The 23,444-nt window shown below is 51.7% G+C and overlaps 1 protein-coding gene across 6 annotated transcripts in view; it reads right to left on the reverse strand.

The window, feature by feature from the left end:
• LOC144140994 (ecotropic viral integration site 5 ortholog-like) overlaps positions 1-23,444 on the reverse strand; it is a 295,696-nt gene that overhangs the window by 57,381 nt on the left and 214,871 nt on the right. Inside the window, exon 1 of one of the 6 annotated variants that reach the window (XM_077672513.1) lies at positions 13,614-13,775. The exons of the other annotated variants lie outside the window; for them this stretch is intronic. The gene's annotated coding sequence lies outside the window, so the exon portion shown is untranslated. Of the gene's footprint in view, positions 1-13,613; positions 13,776-23,444 lie in introns of those variants that run through there. 6 annotated transcript variants of the gene reach the window in all.

Below are 23,444 nucleotides of genomic sequence, written 5' to 3' on the forward strand. Positions count from 1 at the left end.
CCATCTCCTGAGGGTTCAAGCCCGCACGCCCAGGGTCCACGACGCCAGCACGCCAGGCCTGCTGCGAGCCAGCCAGCCGCTATCCTGGGGGAACGAGAGCCGAGCGGCTGTTTACGCCGAAACAGCACCCTGCCGCCCGTACAGCGAGCGAGCCGCGCGGCGGGCCGGCTCCTGCGGCCAGCTGATCGCGCCCCGCCCCCGGGTGACGGGGGCGCCCGCCGGAGGTGTGCCGAGCGGCAGCCATCGCCGGCGCTTGGCTAGCCAGCCACCTGAGTGGCAGCACCACAACACGGCCTCCTGCCCGGGTCCAGTCGTCAGGGATCGTCACCACTGACCCCCGCAAGCGGTGGAAGCCGCCGGCGGTGCGGCAACCAAACGCACCGTCGGCGCGGGGCGAACCGCTGCGGCTGGTGGCCGCCTGGGAGCAGCCTGCTGCCCGGGCCCTGTCTTCATACGGCCCAGCCTACTTCGCCGGCGGGGCCTGCGGACCATGGGCCGGCGGACAGCGCACGCGGCCGGCTTTGAGTGCAGACGGACGAAGCGGGTCAATCGGCGGATTGTGGCGAACTATGTGTGCTATGTGGCGGCGACGTGCGGTGCAATGTGGACTGAAGCGCAGTTGCGCAGGTGCGGCGTTGGACTGCTTGAACCCCGAGGAGTGGACGATGCAGCGGCCGCAGGTCCTCCCGAACGGTTGGCTGCCGCCCGGCAGGCCGGAGCAGCAACTGGAGAAGTAGCTCCACGAACCGCGCTCGGCCCCGCCGGTGGTTCAGCAGGCCATCCTCGCTGTCCGTGGCAGCGGTGACTGGCACCTACGCGAGCGGCGCGAGCCTTCGGGCAGCCGCAGTGGGCGCGGCCGTTCCTGTTGCCGCCTCGAGCTGGGAGTGGGGGTCGCATCATGGCGCGACCCCGGCGTTCGTCGGCTGCGGCTGCAGCTACCCCCGTGCCTGCCAACCTGCTGTGCTGCCCAACCGCGAGAGACTTGGAACCATTGCAATGTGTTTGCGGGTTTGTGAGGCGAGCATCGCGACGGCGGCATCGTGTGGCGAACTTTGGTGTGGAGTGGCGTTCGGTGGCTGTTTTGCTGACTTGAGACGTGACGAGTGTGGTGCACCGTGGCGTCACTCGAGCTCAAGTGGCGTCCAGTTTTAGGGGGGAGGAGTGTGGGAATCGTGGAGAACCGCGACCTGCGATCCCGAGCCAGCGCGCGCTTCGGGAGAGACGCTTGTGCGCTGGAACCGGTCCGGCGCTCCGCTGGTTCGTCGGCGTCCCCCGAGAGATGGCGCCACCGATGTGTGCGGGGATAGGCGCGCGGGCGCGGGCGGCGCGAGCGTGCGCGCACGGGAGAAGGGAAGTCTCGTCGGAGACCCGGTCGGGGCGAGATCGGCGGAACGCGGCGGTGATGGATACTTGTGTCTCAGGTGGGAGCTTTGTTTGTCGCGCGCCGTGAGTGCCTGCCTCCCGTTCGCGGTCACGACCCGGACGGCGTGATTCGTGAACGCCGTCGAGCCCTGTGCTCGCATGCTTTGGGATTCCCCAAATAAACGGCTGTGCTTCGGCACTACTGTCTACTGTGTTCTCGTATCGGCGAACCTCGCTGGGCTGCCGTAGCCATGGGAGCCCGCGTGGTTGACACGCCGGGAGCTAGCGTGGTGGCTTACGCCAGGACTGGCTAGGTCGCCCCGAGGAACCCCTGATATATATCCCACAAGCTGCATGGCCATGATCATGAATAGGTGAGGGGTACTCAGCGGTTATCGCAAGGGCTCATGGGTAAGTCGTCTGCTCCTGGACATTGGCAAGGCGCGGGCGATTTTCGGATTGACCAATACGGCTACATCGGTAACATGGTGTCTGACACCTGCACAAGCATTGGATGTCACAACCAACCAGGCTGATTGGTTCATTAGTCGCGGTGGAATTTACGCCAGTAATTTTGAGTCCAAATACTGAAACATTCGCTAAACCTGCGCGAAATCGAGAGGCTTCGGAAGTGAATTCAATGTGGGGGTGCTGAAGCCAACCGATGATGATCTTTTGGTAGAAACAAGAGCACGTTTTTTTAGCGTTTTTTTTTCTTCAGATATATACTGCAGATGATAGTTTTTTTTTTCTTTTTTCAGAGAGCTCTGTCCTAGCTTTTCGAAGTGAAGCTTGAACCAAACACGCATTATTTTAGGTAACAGCCCTTCATCCACTTCAAACATTATACATGACCTAATAATTAACGTTATTATTTGTTTGGTTAGGGAATAGCAATCGCACCCTCTGCGTCACACTCAAACCGCATGCTTGCACGCGCCTTCACGCGTGATACAACCGACATCGTGAATAAAATTATGGAAAGGAAATCATTCACGCGTCTTTACTGAAACAGCAAAACTGTAGTGGTGCTAAAGTGTCAGTATACGAAGTTACATAAAGAGACATGGCGAATTGGGAATTAGGTAACGATTATCATTGGAACACGGGTTGTACGTTCTGGCTAAATGACTCGGTCGTATTGAGCCTCGCGCTTTGGGCCACCCAGCCAGTTCTTTTTGTTGTTTCAGAGCCATGATCTGTAATCATGCCAAGGCCAGGAGGGGCTGAGCCCCGTCGTTTTGAAAATCGGGAGGCTCAAGCAGCCCCAACCCCGTTCCGGAGCCCCTGGCGAACTCTCCCTTGCCACGAATGCAATCGCCCCGACAGAGGGAGAGAACAGACTTTATTGTCATCCCTTATAAAGACGGATGCACCCTGCGGGAATGTCCGGTGTCTTCGTCCCATCAGACGGCGGTCAGGAACCCGTGTTCCCTGGCGGCGTCCTCTGCCAGTTGGATGGCAGAAAGTGCGCACAGAATGAAGGCAGCGAATCTCGGGCTCCCATTCAGACAGACGGCTGAAGGTCCGGCAGGGCGTACCAACAGCTCAGCCATAGCGACGCTCGCATAGCGCTCCATTGAGCGGCCTCTGGCCGGCGCGACACGGTGGCCGCAGACTCGCAGTGCAATCCGCAAAAGGGCCGGCTTAGCGACGGTGAAAACAGGAGCACCGAAAACCAACCTACATACGCCGTTCCTGGCATTCTCCGGGCTACCACACACTATGTAGCTGCCGCGAAGGAACTCGGAGGCTGTGCATCGTTTTGCCTCGAATCTCTTTCGCTCGCGAAGAACATTGTGCGCTTTTTTTTTTTCTTCTTTTTTTCCAGGAGACGAGGTGACTTTTCGGTGCGCTCGCGCCCAACGGTGGCCGGCCTATATATCCGCAGCGCACCGGCCGCACTTGACCTATTTGCCGCCTCCGCCGCCGCCGCCGTCGTCGTCTATGATGATTGTGGGGTTTAACGCGCCGACGCAACGCAGGCGATGAGGCGCGCCGTAGTGGAGGGCTCCGGATTAATTTTGACCACCTGGGGATCTTTATCGTGCGCCGAAATCTCGTACACACGGGCGTTTTTGCTTTTCGCCTCCATCAGAAAAGCGGCCGCCGCGGCCGGGAATCGAACCCGCGACCTCGTGCTCAGCAGCACAACGCCTTAGCCACTGAGCCACCCGCCGTCGTCGTCGTCGTCGTCGTTGAGTGCGCGCACGCGATATGCTAAAATGCCTTCAACGCCGCGGTTCACAAGGATCGCTTCATTTGAACTTGTAGACCGCTCTCTTGACTCGACCGAGCAACGACCGGACTGAACAATGAAGAATGATCGAGTGAGCCGGTAGGGCGAAAGTATTAACTATTAATAAGACGGCCGAAGCGAGGGTCAGTAATCCGATATATATGCCGCTCGGCCACGTGGACTCGACTTGCGCCGCAGAAGTGAACTCGCCGACGCGGGCGATTGCCGAGGCCGAGCTCAAGGTGGTGGAAGGACCGCGAGACGCGGCTACGACGTCCGCCCGGGGCCCAGGCGGCGCCAAAACCCTGCCGGGTTCACTCGCAGACGCGAGGGCAACTTTCCTGCTTCAGACAAGCTTGAACCGCTTTCCTTCCATGTTTCGCCTCAGTCGCCCTCGAAACCCCCTTCTTCACCTGATCCCATGTCAGGTGCAACGGGCACGACAGGGGAGACATCGTATGCATGCGGGGCACGAAGTGCCAATTGACACTGATGTGTACAGGTCTTCGAAGCATCGCGAGTCCGCACACAACAGCGAGGCCCCGCCGTGCAGTGACCCCGCGCCAGGGCAGCGAAGGCACGCGAGTCTTTTCCTTCTCGGTGCGGATAGCGCGGCTCGCACCGGGCCCAGCCGACGACCGCGCCGCACGGATCCGGACAGCCCGCGAACGCGCGTATGCTACACGCGATCGATTAGGACGCTGCTCCAGTTCGCCCAGGGTGACAGTGATCTGGAATAGAGAAAACGACCGCGCCACAGCCGCCGGTGCCCTGTGACTGAGACAAAACGCGAAAGAAAAGTGGCCCAAGGTCTGAAGCGGGCAAGTTGCACTATCTCGGCATCAGGATCGGGGCACTGTGCACCACGCCGCCGCAGGTCGGGAAAGCCACGTCGGAGAGAGGGCATAACTAGGGTACAATTAACCTCCTCCTCGTAGTAAACAAGAGTAGTATTTAACAAAAATGGGTAGAATGGTCGTTAGGTTGAAGTGGAAAAAAAAAAATTTCGACTGTGAAAAGTGTCACTAAAATTCGTTTCAAATAAATAAAACGCAGTGTTGGACGGACTTTTTGAGGTGAATATCGTTCCGCCCGGAACAATTATGCAGATTTCTCACGTGGACATGTCTTCCGTTTCGTTAGCACTAGCTAGGGACCGGGCAGCTGGACGGGTGGCGCCACCACGCGGCGCTCCCTTCGTTAGTGGAATGAGCCGGTGCATTGGTCTACGCAGCCTAGCTCTCGTTGTTTTTCATTTATTTCATTTCATTTATTCCACCTTAAAGACCCGAAGGCATTACATAAGGTGGGGCGGCGTACAAAGTATAGGAAACAACGCAAAAAAAAAAACTCAAAGGGTACCAAGGGTAAACATTCAGAGAACAATAATAATGCAAAGGGTACAAAATGCAAAGTATACAGTAAACATTACCAAGTGCAAGGTAAACGTAAAGTTACAGGGGTAAACATTCAGAGGAATATAAAACATTTTGAACAGTACTTCAAAATTATTGTAAAATCTGGCAGGAGAATAGAAAATTTAGTTAGATTGTGACAAGTGAATTTTTAGTTTATTGCGGAAGGCTTGGCGGTTAATGCATGTTACTAAATTATCGGGTAGTTTATTCCAGAGTGTAATACCATTGGGAAAGAAGGAGGTAATCATTGCAGATGTGTGTCCATTTATGGGTGCGATAGGATGACTGTTGTTTATGCGGGATGAAGTTCTGTGTGATGGTTGAAGCAGGACGTGCAGCGATTTAGGATGATAATAGAAAGCATGCAGAAGGCACAACCGAGAAATGATGCGACGAGATTCAAGTGACGGCAGGTTCAATGATTCTTTTAGTGCAGTAACGCTAATATCGTTAGAGTATTGGGAGCAAATAAAACGGGCAGCGCGGTTTTGAATCCGTTCTATATCATTAGTAAGATAAGTTTGTGAGGGGTGCCATATTGAGCAGGCATATTCTAATTTCGGTCGGACATAAGTTTCATAAGCTAGCTTTTTAATGTCTGGTGAGGCTAATTTTAAGTTCCGGCGCAGGTATCCGAGGGTGCGTGAGGCCTCCGAACAGATGATTTGAATATGGTTTGACCATGATAGCGACGATCATAGATGCACCCCGAGATATTTGTAAGATAGTGTAGGGCTAATGGGAAGAGACTTTATGCTATAGGTGTACTGTACTCGGATCATTTTTCGGGTGAATGTCATTATTTTGCACTTAGTGAGGTTTAATGGCATAAGAGATTTATCACACCAAGCTACAATTATATCTAGATCATGTTGAAGTTTAGCTCTGTCATCGGGTTTATAGATTGGAGAGTACAGAACGCAGTCATCGGCAAAAAGTCTTAATTTTGTTAGTACATTATTGGGCAAGTCGTTTATGTGTATTAGAAAGAGAAGCGGGGAGAGGCAGGCACCCTGGGGGACACCTGACGTTACCTCAGAGAGAGGTGAGTCATAATCGTTAGCGCTTGTGAACTGCTTCCGGTTTTTTAGGAAATTTTCTACCCAGGAAATTATGTTGGGAGGGATTCCAAGGTTGCATAGTTTAGATAGTAAGTTTGAGTTTGAGTTAGTAAGCGTCAGTTTGAAGATTTTCGTCCATGAAGTGAAGTATATCATGTGTGAATTCCGCTAGTTGGTTTCCGGAAACTACTATCGTGCGAAACCCATGTTGATGAGCAAAGAAAAAATTGATGGATTCGAGATAAGTCATGATATTTGAAGCTATGATATGTTCGAGCATTTTAGATGGGATACTGGTTAAGGAAATAGGTCGGTAGTTTGCTGGGATTGCGCGGTTGCCTGATTTAAAAATTGCAATAACCTTAGCCTTCTTCCAATCGTCTGGTACGTTTCCTGTTTGTAATGATTGTGTGAAGATCAAGTAAAGTATCTGGCTAGAGACTGAAATGGTACTTTTTAGTAATTTACTGTTAATACTGTCACAGCCGGCCGAAGAAGAAACTTTTAGATCGTTAATCAGTTTAAATATTCCTTCTGGAGAGATTTCAATTCGTGGCATCGCTACAGCTTCTGGATCCGGCAATGCTACGGTATCAGTGGTATTAGCAGAGGAAAACACAGACGAAAAGTGGTCATTCAAAGCAGAAGCGCACTGTGCGGCGTCGATTGGTTTTCCGTCAGCATTAGTGAGGTCTAATCGATTAGATTGTGACGTAGGGGAAAGCATGCGCCAAAATTTGTTAGGGTTTGATTGAAGAATCGATAATAGGTCATCGGAAAAGAATTTAATTTTTGCAGCTTTGAGTTCGGTTAAGTACTCTTTCGCGCATGAGCGATAGCGCTCCCATGCAGTTGGACTTCGGCTTAGGTGAGCCGATCTGTACAAGCGTTTCTTCCGGTTGCAGAGTGATTTTAGCTGTTTGTTAAACCACTGACAGTTGGAATCTGATTTAATGAGGGTAGTAGGAATGTATTTATTTTTAAGGTTAAGCATTGTTGTCTTAAAAAGTTCCCAGTTAGCGTTGACACTACGAGTTAGGTGCGTAATCCTGAAGTTACCTAAGAATTTTGTGAGTTCGTGATTAATGGCGTTAAAATTTCCTCTCTTGTAATCTGTTATTATCTTCTGTGTGGGTGATCTCTTTTTCAGCGGGGAAGAGATGCAAATATGGATTAGTTTGTGGTCACTAAGACCAGGGAGCGTGTTAATTGATTTTATGTCGTCAGGGCACGAAGTTAGCAGGAGGTCTAGGATATTATTAGTATTTTTATTACCCCTGGTAGGACAGGTTATGGCCTGGTGAAGATTAAAATCTGTAAGCCGTGTTTGCTTCGGGGCTTTGAATGTCTTGACGGTGTTGTGAGTGGATATGTGCGGTGAAACGAAGTCTGGACAGATGTGTTCGGTTATTAGATGCAATAACGGCTACGTAAACTTGTCGGACGCTTCTAAAGTTGGGTATGTGCTACAATGACATGAGCGCTTTTTGCAGCGCTCTACGCTTGGCTCCACCCATCCTGAGTACAAATAAAACTAATATTATTAGTATTCATTTCTTCTTAAACGCCCTAACGGCAACGTAAACCTATCTGACGCTTATAAGTTTGGGAATGGGATACATTAATATGAGCGCTTTTGCAGCGCACTGCACCTGGCTCCGCGCGATCTGAATATGATTAAACTATTAATATTAGTATTCATTTCTACATCTTTAAATTATCTTCACTGGTTTCCTGACTAGGGTTTCCACGCCTGCCTTAACGCTGGGATACTTCGATACTTGTGCTTTGAAGAGAAAGGCACTTACACACGAGATATATTACCGTGTGGCCGCGGAAACGTCGTGGTAGTTTACATTTTCTGTAACCGTGAGCTTTGTGCTTTCGGTTTTGGTGTTCGTGACAGCATGGGGGCCTGAGAGCCGAAGAGGAGCTCTCACGTTTTGTAGTGGTCATTTTATCAACAGCCAACGTTATAGGATCCTTTACCGAGGACCTAAAAAAATCTTCTAATGCCTAGTGAAGAAACCAAAAACGCGCGACTAGTCGCCTCAAATAGGGGTGCACCAGCCCGGATTGTCCAGCACAGTCGCATTTCCGACACGCTGTAAGCACTTAGAATTTGGAGAGGGGTGCGTGGAAGGGCAAAATTAAACAGCAAAATCATCCAGCCCTCCATTAACGACGACGATGGTTGAACGCGAAGCTTTCTTCCTGCGAAATCGAATGGGAAATGCGCAAAGACAAAGATGCTCCGATCAAAAGACCAAACAGCATGCTGGTCAAATTCAAAGCTCAGCAAGTCAAAGTTTAAATCCAGAAGGCAACCAAGGAAACCCACACAAGAAAGCTTTGCGATAAAACATCACCGTCGTTAGACGGAGAAAAGCATGATTTTTCAAGCGTAGGTGGCAGCTTGTAAAACGACCGCAGCATTCAGATGCGAAACTGAGTACAGGTTTTCCTTACCCTCCCGTTGCCTCGTCCTTCAGCCACGTAGGAATTTTTTTTTTTGAAAAACCGTTAACCAACTAGCCTGCAATCATTGCAATTCTTGTAAATCAATGCTTTTCCACGACAAGAAATAACATTCTACTATCATGCGGTATTTATTCTGTAAACGACCCCCGATTACTGGAGTAAACGTGTTTCTGTGAAATTAAACACGTTTCTACCGCAGTTAATGAAGTTACGGAAGCGTCGTCCATAAAAATTTCTGTTTCGAGGTAATTCTTAGAAGGCACCCCCCAACTTTGTCTTTCTCTGGTGCACGACGCCATTCGTCATCAACTGCCAAAGGCCAGCGCCGCAGCATTCCTGGATCGGCTGCACTCACCGGCTTTGTAGGAGCATTTAGCTGCAATATATTCCTCGATACGCCAAACTGCATGCAGGCATGAAAAATTTGCTTGAATGAACGGACTTGAACCTCCAGCTTGACTTCCAGCTCGGCGCATTGAGCGTCGTCTGCTATTTGTAATTACTGAGTATGGGGCAAATCCCACACATGGGATGCCTCGTAGAGGTCACCTCCACGCTAAAGATTTACCGGTCTGAAAAAAAGTCCTTGTGGTTATCTACGCTTTGCAAGCCGCGCCGCAGCAGAACGACAGAAAGCCATGCACAACAACAATGCGCTGACAGCCACGGGCATTCCACTGACGAGCGGTTCGCCACGGGCGGCGCTATTCGCTGAAGCGACGGTGGTGCCATACAACGGCCACCCGGTCCCTATACTACGGATTGTATGTAGCGTACCAGATGGGGGGCGCATGGGGGGCAATGACCTCCAGCAACATTTCGGGCGTCCGGGGAGGGGAAGGGCAGCAACGAGGGCACTGATTCTGCCTATCCAATAACAAGTACGATAATGTAGCCAATAATGCACCAATTACGCTTACGGGGATTCGACGCCATGTTCTCACCGAAACGACCAGTCACTTTTCAATTCCTATACAAGAAAAACACAAACAAAACAATGGGGATCTCGGGTAGAGTACGCCCAACGCATACCAACCGATATAATTTTATTTTCATTTTTTTGTATTAATTTCCTACATAGATCTACTTGCGTTCGCGCTCCCGAAACCAATCTTGCCTACCCTGCGGTTTGCAGTTAGTGGAGCTGTTAACTGGTACCTCCGATCTTTAGCAAGCACCCCGTTACGCATATTCGGCGTTGGCATCGCAAGGTTATAACAGCGATAATAATTACGTTTTGCTGACCTTAGGGATGTTTATACTTTCCAAATGTTCATGTCCTTGTACCAAGGATCCCTGGCACTGAAAAAGAGCGTTTTCTAGGAAACAATTTTCTGCGGCGGCCCGTATCCATCATTTTTATCCACAACCGGTATTCCGAGAGCTGGCAGCCCACTACATTCGCATAGTTGTTGCTCGTGGGAAGTGTAAAAAACGCCACACATCCAAACGACTACACAACAAAGAGGAGAAGACTCGATGAGTATACGCAGCATCGGTCCATTGCGATCGCATCCGGGGCTCTTCATACAGCCTATTTGGAGGTCGCAAGAAAGAACCAAACGGCCTTAAAAAATTAGGACACGAATTAAAAAGGAGAGGTGAACTGGCGGGAAACACACGGAGAGCACGTGACGCTTTCGCGTCATTAGAGAGTTTTAGCATAGCGTGCTCCGTCCGCTAACGCTACGGCGGCGGGTAGCGGGGCGCGACTGGGGAGAGCAAATTCGTCACGGTGGGGTGGATTAGTTCCGCGCGGCCTGCCTTCGCCATGCCCGCTCTTCCCCTCCGCTGAGGGGCAACCTCCTCGCACTCCCCGCGCGCGCATGCGCAGTCCGGTCCCGCTACCCGCTAACCTTAGCGTAGCGTACGGGAGCCGCTATGCTAAAACTCTCTATTGTGGCGCTGCGTCGCCGCAGCTGCGGACTCCCGGGGATGGCGGTTACAGATCAAATGACAATGGCACGTGGCAGGGCGTCTCCCGGTAACCCGTTGCCCTCGCGCAAACTTCCGGGAGGGGCATCTGTTCGCACCACGAAACGTGAAAGAGGTTGCGGGTAACGTTACAAAACACTCCTTTCCAGAGGATACAACTGGTCATTCATCCAAGAGCAATGCAATGTTTTTATTGTTCATTGACACGACGATATAAGTTCAATGGCTGCTGCAATTAGAAGAATTTCGACAAAAGCGACTCGGTTCGACGATCAAATGAGCATGCACGAACGGGGACGCGGTATTTCTCTTTTCTTCGATTGGCGGGCACAGGACACAATGGGGCATGCTGCTGTCCCCAATTTCCTAGCGCCCCCCCCCCCCCCCCCCAAAAAAAAAAAAAAAAAAAAAGAAAAGAAAAACCGGAATAGAAGCGGTTTCAACGTCGTCGAGAAGGGCGCGTCTGCGAAAGCGCGAAATGGGGCTGCGGGCCAGACCACCCGCCACCGTGTGGCCGCTAGATAGATAGTCGAGCCCGTCGCAGCGAAAGGGTAGTCCGAGAAAGAAGAGCGCGTTGCACGCGAGGCAGGAACCGTGCTTATCATGCCACTGAAGACCAAAGAAACACGGGCCATTGGCTCCGCAAAGCGGCGCGCGTAGCTGCTATTCATAGCTCCATTGGCTTTGGCCGGCCGCTGTAGCGGTCGTGGTCGTCTTCTGCAATGCAGACGACTCCTATCTGCCGCCGCGTTCTTTCGCGGTTCACTCGTTCCCCAGCGGGGGAAGGAAGCCACGCTGCCGGACGACAGCGGCGCGGACCCATCAAACGCCACGAGGGGAGGAAAACGAAGCGGACAGCTGGACACACACGGAGGAAAAGGGGCTGCCCTGCTGACCCGTGCAGCGAGCCGCGGGCTGCTGCTGCTTCGGGGCGTCCTAATCAATCGCGTTTGGCGCCGCCGCACCGGCGAGCCAGGCTGCGCCTGTTCGATCTGTGCCGCCGAGGCAGGGAAAATAGTTGCCGGGCTTGCCGTGCACCCACCCACTTTCCCTTTTCCTCGCTTTTTAAAGGTGAGAGTAGAAATATGAAGTACTTGCTACGCGCTGCCTGCTTGCACTGTTCCTCCGTGTGCTCATTTCGTGCAGCCGTGAGGTTAGAAAACTTAAGCCACAGATCGATCTCTTTCTTGAACCCTGCTGAAACGAGAAAAACGAAAAAAATGAAACATGCAAGTTTCAACATGGAGCAGTACATGGTTAAAGCGTGTACGGAGGTGTGTTTATGAGAATTTATGAAATTATGCACCACTGTGTCGTTTACTTTTTCACTGGTGGTTGAAAATAAAATTGAGTGCGACTGTTTGTTCGTTTGTTTCCAATACTCGGGAAACACACCTAGTTAGGTGCGCAAGATGAGAGAGTAAGTCAAGATGACAAGTGAGTGCTCACAGAAGCGCGACACAAACTGCGCAGCCACGTATGACACCGTCACGCACCATGATGTCAACTATTCAATGAGAGACTACGCAACAATGGAGCATCTAAAGACCACCGTCAGTCTCGTGGAGGAGCGACCAAGCACAGATGCGACAGCGTGTATGCATCGCACACCTCACAGGCCTACAGAATGACTAATGGAGATGCGGTTTACAGCCGGGCAGCATAATCCGCTGCCGTCGGCGGCAACACTTGATTTAAATTAGAGACGCACCCACATCCGCTGCATCCCGCTGTAATACGATAGACTGAGCGGACGTTACCAGGGCGGATTCCTTGAACACGAGTGAAAGACACGGAGCGAAATGGCGAACGGGCTTTACAGCGATGCTGATAAACGCTTCCTTTGTGCCTGCAAGCACTGGAAAGGCGTAGTTATCGCCCGCTCAGAACGGCTATTCGTGATTTGCTCGGCACAGCTGACGCTCTTTTCAGTCTCTTCACAAAGAAAAAACTCCACAAAACTCCTCTCCACAAAGGGTCAGATAAAAAAACTCCACGAAAGCGATAGGCCTGCGGCCGATCTCTTTTGTGGAGTTTTTTTTTTTTTTTTTCAAGCAGCTATCGAATGTTTTCACGAGAAAGCATTAAGCGGCTCGCTGAGGTAAAACCAGAAAGGTGGCCAAAGCATTCCCACTGTCCAAAGCGCGTGCCTCAGAAATAAAACGCATACAGAGGAGGGCGCCGCATCGGCCGCTTCTGCACCTCCTTTCGCCCGGCGGCGCAGCACTCGCCACGCTGCTCTGCGCGGCACAGAACACCATGCGGCGTTTCCTTAGGCACTCAGCGGCGTTCAACATAAGGAGTGCTCAGGTGTCCCGTTTATATACAGTCCCGTTTACTGCCTTACTGTCGAATTCGGTGCTCCGTCTCTTTCTCAGCAGCGCTAGGGGATAAAGCTGGGCATCTAAGTGGACCAACCCCTCGCCACCCATAACTGGCGGAGGATTCATTCTCGTGCGAATTAACAATACGCCTGTGACACCTGAAGCAGCAACGTTCCACCCACATATTGTTTACGAAATACCACGCGAACGTACAACTAATTCGGCCGCACTCAGTTTTCGTGATATCACCGAAGAAGCCGCACTTGTTCGATGCCTCAGGTTTTGCTGCTACACCACAGCGCTGCCTCACTCGCTGGCGTCATGAAACGACACGGACGACTTGAAGGAGCACAGCGCTAACAACGGCCGACAAGGGTGAAGGCAGATACACGCACTACGAACGCGCTGATGAACAGCTAAGCATTTGTTGTCAGCGCATTTGTTGCCTTACCTCCCGTCCGATCTTTAGCGCTGTTTCCCTTCCAGTTCAAAAATGTATACCGTCAGCAAGGCATTCGTCACGAAGGAAAGGCGTTCTTTAATCCCCAATGCCCGAGCAATTATACGACAGATTTCGCCGTACAGTAGACGTGATAGAGTATGGAGCACGCGCGAAATAACTAAGAAACAATCAAATTACTCAAACACCGGCTTCCAATGTCAATCCTAACCGTTCTCGTCGACCTCTCAAGCCGAGCCACGAGCTCACGTTGTTCTTGAGTGCGTGTGCCCGGCATCGTTCGACGAAACGGCTAAGTCGCTTTCCAGAAGGGCAATGCGCCCGCTTGCTTACCTTAGCAGAGGAACGGCACGGGCTCCCACTCCGAAGAGCGAACGAGACCGACCAACGGCCTCGAAAGAAAAAGCTTACGGCAGTTATGGTGCTCAAGCAAGAATCCCGCTGTTGGTGATACAAAAACGAAAAGCTGGGGGTTGCGGAGGAACGCACGCAAGCGAAATACCTTCCGCACCGCCACATCATAACCAGGCGAAACAAGAAAAGAAAGGACGCCCCTTGTGCGCCCTCTGCCGCGGCCGCTTCGGACAGCGTTCCTCCGTTATATAGCAGGCGCTGCGCTATAAATGCCATTACGGTAAATGGCGCAGGTATGGCCATTCCTAGATCTAGATGGTGGCCCTAGAGCGGCTCCATGCATGCTCCTTGAGGGGAGCCGTATACACAGAGCTTTATAGTGTTCCTGTGTGTATATCTGTATAGTTCCCTGTGATTCTAGCGCGCTGACGTGCACACTTCCGCGTGCCACGCGTTACGTCGCTCTGCAGTCGCAGAAAATGGCACTTTTGTTACACACGCACCTTGTATGCTGCAACGTCGCATCGCGAAAGCGGCATTGTGCCTTTTTTTTTTTCTGCTCCTTTCGAGCACCTCGTGCATCAACGATTGGTCAACTTGAAGAACAAAACTTATATCCTCTAACAATGTTCGGATTTCGGCAGAAACTCTCCGCTCAAGATGTACTCTTGCAACTGAAGGAACAGGTCATTGATCATCTTAGCCGCACCACCCCTAAAGCAATACTGGCACTCGACGTCAAGGGTGCATTCGATAACGTCACCCATCAAGCTATCCTCGAAAATCTTAACTAGACTCACTGCGGATCCAAGGCTTTCAACTATGTGAAAGCCTTCCTTGGCAACCGTACAGCCACCATCAAACTTGGGCAGCTTGTGTCACCTACATTTAATGCGCCTGCCAAAGGCACGCCCCAGGGCTCTGTAATTTCCCCTCTACTTTTTAATATTGCGCTACTGGCACTTCCCGAAAAACTTAACGCAATAGCAAATCTCAAGCATGCATTCTATGCCGACGATTTAACCCTCTGGACAGTCAAAGGTTCCAGCGGGGAGCAGCAGGACGCCCTCCAACAGGCAGTGGATGAAACTATTTCATACCTTCAACCAAGGGGACTGACATGTGAGCCTTCTAAATCAGCACTCCTCATCCTCAGGGCAAGAACGCGAGGACGCCCACCCCCTCGCACTCCGGACCCAGACGTCACAATTTTCGGGCAGCCCGTTCCCAAAGTGCGAACACTTAGAATTCTTGGCGTGCCTTTCCACCATGATGGTTCGGGTTCGGCCCTGTTACCGCAACTTCACAGAACCGTGACGCAACGCAACTTACCCACCTCATACGCCGAATAAGAGGCCAAAAGCATGGTCTCACCGAAACTGACACATGCCGATTGGTACAAGCCCTTCTACTTAGCCGGATAACATATGCGACTCCCTTTATTGAACTCAAACCTCAAGAGATCAGCAAGCTGGACGTCCTCATACGGAAAACATACAAAACGGCCTTAGGCCTCCCCACTTACACCTCCAATGAAAAACTACTCCGGTTGGGGCTACACAACGCTCTTCAAGAGCTAATTGAAGCCCAGCGAAATTCACAACTTCATCGCCTAACACTTACTCCTACAGGGAGGAAGGTGCTTCATGACATCGGAAGACCAAGCCCAACCACCAACGACTTACCTCAACGAATCCCGCTACACATACGCAAGAAACTCAAGGTTGCTCCCAATCCCAAGCATATGCACCCAGCCTTTAATCGAGGCCGCCGTGAGGCAAGGGTCCGCCAGCTTACGAAGAAATATGCAGACGACTGTCATACCCGATACACGGATATCGCTCAGAATCCCAAGATACCCGGCACCACCCTGGTCACGGTCGATTCCAAAGGAGAAATTGCCACTGCAGCAACGTACTTTGATTTATCCACAAGATCGGCAGAAGCTGTAGCTATAGCCCATGCAACCACCACTCACCACAATCAACCCTATCTTACCATCATCTCGGACTGTCAGGAAGCCTGCCGAATGTACCAAGCTGGGCTGGCACCACCCCAGGCCATCCCAATCCTACAGCGATTGCCTGAAGACATAGAAGTATCCATTGTCTGGACTCCTGGTCACTCGGGCCTTGCTGGGAACGAAGCGGCACACGCTTCCGCCCGAGAACTCCACTCCCGGGCATTCCCATCCTCAATGCAAGCTACCCTGAGGGGCACGGACAGTGGAGCTACCCACCTGGTACCCCTCGACAACAGCTACAGCTCACTCTTGTCACATTACACCCACACGAGAAGAACATATCCTCCCCCCCACCACACGTTATCTAACTACGAGGCATATATCTACCGCCGACTACAAACTGACACCTTTTACAACCACACCATCCTCGCACACATATCTCCATCCACATACCCCTACAACTGCCCGCATTGCGACACTCCTCTCACAACCTATCACCTCGTCTACTCCTGCCCACGCAACCCTGACCCCGTCCCCTCCCCTTCCCCTGAGCAGTGGGAGTCTGCGCTGACCAGCTCGGCACCGGAGCGCCAAAAAGCGCTTGTGCAACGGGCCCTGGATTCAGCAAAGGCTCGCGGCCTCCTGGACGTAGGAAGCTGACCACCACCCCTCACTCCCGCCCTTTTGCTCAATAAATGTTTACTCCTCCTCCTCCTGCTCCGCCCGCGGCAAGCAGAAACAGCGGCGGACACATTTCCCAACAGTGGTCCATTGCGGTCCCATTGGCGTCACTTATCAGCTGATCACTTAAACAGCGCGACTGCAGTAATGCTGTAACAAGAGCAGGGCAACTAAGCCCCGCAACATTTGTGGATCAGATGGCCACACCCCTTTGCATAAATACCGTCGATTAGGTGCTGCAAATTAACCCGCAAGAAAGACAGCTCTTGCAGCCAGCAGCTGTTTTGGAATGGTAAAAAAAAAAAAACACGTCGTTGCCCGCCCCGGTCAAAAGTAGTGGTTCCCAATTAATGATATCAAGGGTCACCTCCTATACATACGATCCCCACGACGCCCCTCATAGCTAACCGCACGCGAGTACGCACGAGGGTATTTCGCGCGCTCGCGCTCGTTATGCAAGCATGTTCCACGTACAGACGTCCAACTGCTTCAGAAGTCCAACTGCTGGTTCGTGCGCATTAGTAAGGTCAGCTTGCATGCATGCAGAATGGACGTCAATAGCGTAGGTCACTGCGTTCACGCTGACCCAGTGATGAAAACGAGTCACTCTGCCTAATCGCAAGCAGCTCTGCAGCTTCTTTCTTTAGTCCCCGGCTCTGTGTCCTTATCGGACGTCCTACATACTTCGTTCAAGATGTTTTACATGTACTAATGAACTCACACGTTGGTTCAGAGGCGCCGGATGGTCGAGCCTGCGCCTTCTAGTGCAGACAGCGTTGTCTCGGCATGCCATTCAACGATTCTTCACGCGATATTTCTAATCCTGCTCAGCACAGAGAGCTAGTTACTGCTTCGAATTTTCACCGTCACAGTCCAACTAATCAAGAGAACATGAAAGGTCAGCTTTTCTTTTTTAACTTTCAAAAATAATTTCGACACCAAAACTTCTCCGAGCGACGCCAACTTTTTTTTTTTTTTTTTTTTTCTGTTCCTTCCACAGCTATACACAATTCGCGCCGCACACGGGCTTCCACGCGCGAAACTCATTATGGTGCCGAAAATTGGCGGCTACGAGCACACCCTGTACGCGGAGGGCGCTCTTCTCGCACTCGCCGCGCCATGATCGCAACCAGCGTTTTTTGCTCTGATCAAGAAAATAAACGCAAGCAAAGCGTGTCGATCATTTCGTGCACTCGTATTTCCACTGCGGCACTGCGAAGTACGCATGCGTCAGGAGCTCGGGACGATCAGCGGCTCTGGCTGGCGCACTTCCGCAAGCCTCCACTCTAGCGTGGTGCTCTTTTTCCTCGTGGCACATTCATCTGTGTTCAGCTGAGCCCGCCGCCAAGAACGCAGAAGCTCCCAGTCGAATGAGCAGACGTCGTCAGAGCGACCGACCTCTTCTATACACAAATCTGGCGAGGTTAATTAACGACTGTCCCGGCAGAGTGGCATCAGGTTGCGGAGAAACGGACGGACGCCGCGGAGGAGGCCGACCAACGCCGCCGCATTTCCAAAGGGAAAGTTGTCGGTCGTGTTCTTGTGGCGGAACAAAGGCCGGTGGAGGCTGGAGAGCGCTCGATGATCACGGTCACATAGCTTTTTCCGCTCAGCCCCGACTCGCAGAGGAGCGCGAGGGAGGGAGCAATGGCCGTCCGAGCTAGCGATCCGAGACGGAGTGAAGAGTGGTCGCCTTCACGCTTTATGGCGGCGTGTTTACTGGTCGCGTCATCTTCCTCTCGCGAGGTCATTTCGCCAGCGCTATACGCTTCCGCGTTGGTTGCACTGTCTGGCGCACTGTTCGCGATAACAGGTGTCGCGCAGAGTGAACACATGGCTTATAAAATGTCCAGAGCCCTCAAGGAGAAATTTGAAGACATGTGTTTTCATACACCGTCTCATAGAGAAAGAAACGATTTTTTTTGTTACCTGCTGGGCTTATATGGAACCCGTAAAAGCCGTGTCCAGGAAAGCAGAGTTCCGTAAGGTCAGTATTGACAAAGCTCTCCCTCATTCGGGGCACAGAGCACCACTCTCTCAGACTAATCCTTCTCTTGCAGGGGACGAAAAAAAAAACATGCCTGGGGGCTAAATTTTTTTTTAATTCGTTAACTACGACATTTTTCAACCAGTCAATTAACAAATAGATCAATAAACTGAACCGTCAAGGAGCGCTAAGCGCCCGAAGCAAGGCATCCACGAGCGTGCAAAATACGAAAACAATTTTTTTTGACGCGATGCCCGAGAGCTGCACTACATATACTGGAGACATCCATCTCATTTGCCTGTTCTGCTTCCGAGCGCACAGGCGTAGAAACTAATTTTAGGATGTACAGTCACGGACAAACGAATTGCGAGCACAAAAAATATGAACCAGAGCCCACAAGTAGCGCGACTTCTTTCCAAGCGATCAAACTGACGCGTGACCTAATTACAGTAACAAAGTTGGGAAATGTGGCTTTCCAAATTAACCAATAGCGCACCATTATCTGACTTCCACAAACAGTATTTTCCAATTACGTGTGTTTGCGGCAGGGCGGGCGGAGTTTCTGGCCGTGCTACGAGGAGTGCGGCCGCTCGAGGAACTGCTTCGGCCCCCAGGCAGTGCCAGGGAGCGGGACAAAGTGCTCGAGGCCCTGGGTGCATACCCGGGTGCCTCGGGGCTCCCCAGTGCACTCCGCTACAACATCATGTAACCGCCCAGCTTGTAGTGGAGTGCTGCTGCAGGCTAAGCTTTCCTGTTTGTGTGGGTGTGCGTGTGTATGTGTGCAGTTGACTTTACTGCTACACCATTGTGTCTTATACCTTGATGTTTGTTTATATGTCTAGTGTTTATATGTATTTGTCCTTTGCTCTTGTTTAACTCCGTTTTTTTACCTATAGGTTGTATATATGTTCCTTCTTAATCTTGTCTATATGTTACATGTGATTGATGTAAGCCCTCTACCCTATCCCCCTATTCCTATGTACTCTTTCCGCCCTATCCCACCTCCCCTACACCAGCAGGCGTTCCGGTGTCCGCCCCTAGGCGAGAGAATTTACGCCTGCTGGTGGACCTTCCTTTCCTTCTATAGTTCAATAAATACCTACATACATACATTATGCGTGTTCTGGCTGTATTTTCGTGATCGCATTTCATTTGCCCATGGGCTATGAGCTAGGTGCGCAGCAGAGGCGGATGCAGAATAATTTAGGCCCCCTGAGGACTTTTAACGCACGCCTAAATCTCGCAAGCAGGGATTGTTGCTTGTTTTATTTTTCGCCTCCGTCGGAAAAACAGTCGCCGCAGGCGGGTGATCGAACTCGGCACGCTGGTGTGATTCAAGACACAGACCGATACGTTCTTTTCACGAGGCTAAATAAAAAGACGCTCGTTTACACGACGCAGACTTGGGAAGAACTGAGATAATGCAAATCAATCCACGGCGGGCGTCAGAGGACAGCCGTTTCTTTCGAGATTCGAATACGGAAGCTACAGGGTATACAGCTGCCGACATATTCCGCGATGGTGGAAACGCCGAGTTCAAAGACTAACAAATTGATGAGCACTCGTGTCAGCGACGCCTTTCCGCTGGCTGGGGACAGGTTATTGTTGGAGCCATTTCTTTTCAGCCAGTCCAGGAGAAGCCGCGAGCCTGACTCCATCTGAACCTGCGAGGAATACCATAGTGCGCACGCGTGCTCCCCGGCGGCCGCAGTGTGTGGGTATACGATCTCCGCGCGTGCGTGCAACAGATGGCGTGATTTGAAAGGCCTGATGGACATATCTGCAAGCGTGAATGCTTTGATTCGGCGCCAAAACATGGGCCCCAACGCGGCTGGGCGAGAGCGGTAAAGTGATTGATCGATCGATCGATCGATTGATTGATTGATTGATCAATCGATCGACTGATCGATTGATTGATCAATCGATCGACTGATCGATTGATTGATCAATCGATCGACTGATCGATTGATTGATCAATCGATCGACTGATCGATTGATTGATTGTAGGGTTTAACGCGCCGACGCAACGCAGGCGATGAGGCGCCCCGTAGTGGAGGGCCCCGGATTAATTTTGACCACCTGGGGATCTTTAACGCGCGCAGAAATCTGGTACACGCGGGCGTTTTTGCCTTTCACCTCCATCAGAAAAGCGGCTGCCGCGGCAGGGAATCGAACCCGCGACCTCGTGCTCAGCAGCGCAACGCCTTAGCCACTGAGCCACCACGGCGGGTGAGGGGGTAAAGTGGCCGCGGTGATCTCCATCGGCTGCCTGCCGAGCTGGGCAACACAGGGAGAGTGCGCGTCTGTTTCTCCAACAGTGACACACGTTGCATTTTCGTTATCCTTGAAAATGGTTACGGTATATTAAGCGAAAAGGGAAAAATGATCACCGATTGATTGATGGTCCCGCGAAGCTAACCATTGTTTCATGGTGAGCTTTCATTGTCATTTTCCAATATTCCCCCCGAGTGAATATATACTAGAATTGAGAAGGGGTCATTGGGACGAAGATGTCCTCAGCGAATTTCGCACGCAAATTTTTCCGGTGACTCCATTAACTTCTGATGGTGGCAGCCATCCCTATTGCTTCTTTTTCTTTTTCTTCGCGAGCGGTAAGGGAGACGAGGGCCACGAAAAATCCCGGCGAAGGCGACACTACAATGTTTACTATACTATAAAGTGTCCAAAATGTACTCCCGTCGGGGACGGTTGCTCAGGGGATGGGAAGCAGCTGTGTTGGCTCAATCACGTCAAAAGCTACATGCGTTAGAACTATTTTCCGCAACCGCCTGCGCCGATACTTTTATTTCGGTAACGGTAACGCCGCGGACTACCGCAGCGCCATTCATTCCCGCGTATTCCTCGCGCTACGCACTCGTTTCAAAGCATACCACTTTCGCTGCCTCGCTCTACGGGCTTCGCTTTCGACGCCTCACTCTGGGCGCCCGCTCGCTTTTCGAACGTTCGTTGACCTTGATACGGTGGCTGTTCAGGTGGCATTCGTCCACGGCAAGCGGGATGAAGCGGTCGGCCGGCAGTGAAGCGAGCGTCGTCTCTTGTTAAAGGAGCCATGAAGAGAAAATACAACTTCGTTTAATTTGAAAGAACTAGGATTCAGTATCTCACTCAGCTCCATTAGGGCCACAATAAATATTTTTTAACGAAAAAAAGCAAGAAGTATTTAAACTTTCAAATTTTGTGCCACAGTGACGTGTTATGAGCAAGACTGACGTCATACGGGCCAACAATAAAAGATAATTTTCAGTGTTAGCATTCAAGTGATGCGGTCAAATGGAACTAGTTCAGTCATGTGTCTTCGCGACAGCTCAGTTAGGCGGCCGCCAATCGCACAAACAAGGTTCCGTTACGTCATAGAAAAGTTGCGGAAAATTGGCTAGGGGGTCGCCACGGCTTCACACGTTCTCTTTAATATCTCCGTTATTTGTTCGGAGATTGCGATGATATTGGTATCATTGTTATCGGGACTAAGCAGTCTTTCGAATAAACCTGATTGATTGATTGTGGGGTTTAACGCGCCGACGCAACGCAGGCGATGAGGCGCGCCGTAGTGGAGGGCTCCGGATTAATTTTGGCCACCTGGGGATCTTTAACGTGCGCCGAAATCTCGCACACACGGGCGTTTTTGCTTTTCGCCTCCATCAGAAAAGCGGCCGCCGCGGCCGGGAATCGAACCCGCGACCTCGTGCTCAGCAGCGCAACGCCTTAGCCACTGAGCCACCGCGGCGGGTCTTTCGAATAAACCTAACTTGTATTTTGTCTTCATGGGTCGCGGGTTCGATACCCGGCCGCGGCGGCCGCTTTTCTGATGGAGGCGAAAAGCAAAAACGCCCGTGTGTACGAGATTTCGGCGCACGTTAAAGATCCCCAGGTGGTCAAAATTAAACCGCAGCCCTCCACTACGGCGCGCCTCATCGCCTGCGTTGCGTCGGCGCGTTAAACCCCACAATCAATCAATCAATTTTGTCTTCATGGCTCCTTTAAGCCGAAGCAACGCGTGCTTCGAAAATCAAGGGATGTGTGCACACCACTCATGCATTTACGGTTTGCCTGAAATACGCCCTAGGTTTGCTTTTTGTTGCGGGGAAAAATATCCAGGCACGTGCGAGCTTCCCCCTTGCAGGCGTTAGTAGCAGGACAATTTGGTAGCCACTATATGTCATCCTGCCATACACTGTTGTTGAAGCGCTTTTTATGCAATTAACTGTACGCTTTCCGTGAGCTGAAATAAGCTTGAGAAAAGTGAGGCCACGAATTTTGCTGGGGTTCACCAAAATACGGCTTGAATACAAAAGAAAAACTCTATACGACCCTTCGGTAATTAAACTCCAGTCCCCGCGCGCACTTCCAGGCGCGTAGAAAAGAGGCGTTTCAGATCAGTGTGTGTACCAACCACCCGGCCCCGAAGTGTCCCAATATATTATCCCCCCCCCCCCCCCCCACACACACACACACGCACACGCACACGCACACGCACACGCACACGCACACACACACACACACACACACACACACACACACACACACACACACACACACACACACAAAAAGGCGCGCTCATTTTGCGCGCGAGGCGAGCGCTCGGCTTACACCAGCACAACGCGCACGCGTGCAGGCAGACCCCCGATGATACGAGCGGGTGAACGACACCCTGCAGGATCGAGGTCATTCCCACGCGCTAAAGCGGCACCGGGCCGAGCCGGCCAAGCCCGCACGCACAGACGGACGCTCTGGCGACCCGCCACATCGGCAGCCCCGCGGCACGAGCGCATTGCGTGCTCGCTTTCTGCACGAGAAAAAGTCCACGCGCGACGCCTCTCTTCGCCGCGCTGTAAACAGGGCTGTCGGCAAGGTGAAAGAAACTCCACGTCGCATGGCCGCGCACGCAGGTATCCGCTACGATCAGCGCTCACGAGCCCACGAGGACTGCAGAGCGAAACCTTCCGCGAAGTTTTACTATCGATTGGGTGATTCAGAAAGGGGACAGAATGGCAGTGAAAAGGATACGAAGCTATAGTTTTGCGCCACTTTACTGTAATTTTTTAAACATGTTTATGAAGGTGGAGCGTAATTTTGCACCGCTAAACACGGGAATCCGCACATACATCAAACGCTGAAAATAAGCGCAGGCAATGCCTTCTGCCATAAAAAGAAATATATG

This window comes from Haemaphysalis longicornis, unplaced genomic scaffold (assembly GCF_048455015.1).
Source record: "Haemaphysalis longicornis isolate Haplotype H1 unplaced genomic scaffold, Haemaphysalis longicornis Haplotype H1 scaffold_1, whole genome shotgun sequence".
Lineage (NCBI taxonomy): Eukaryota > Metazoa > Arthropoda > Arachnida > Ixodida > Ixodidae > Haemaphysalis > Haemaphysalis longicornis.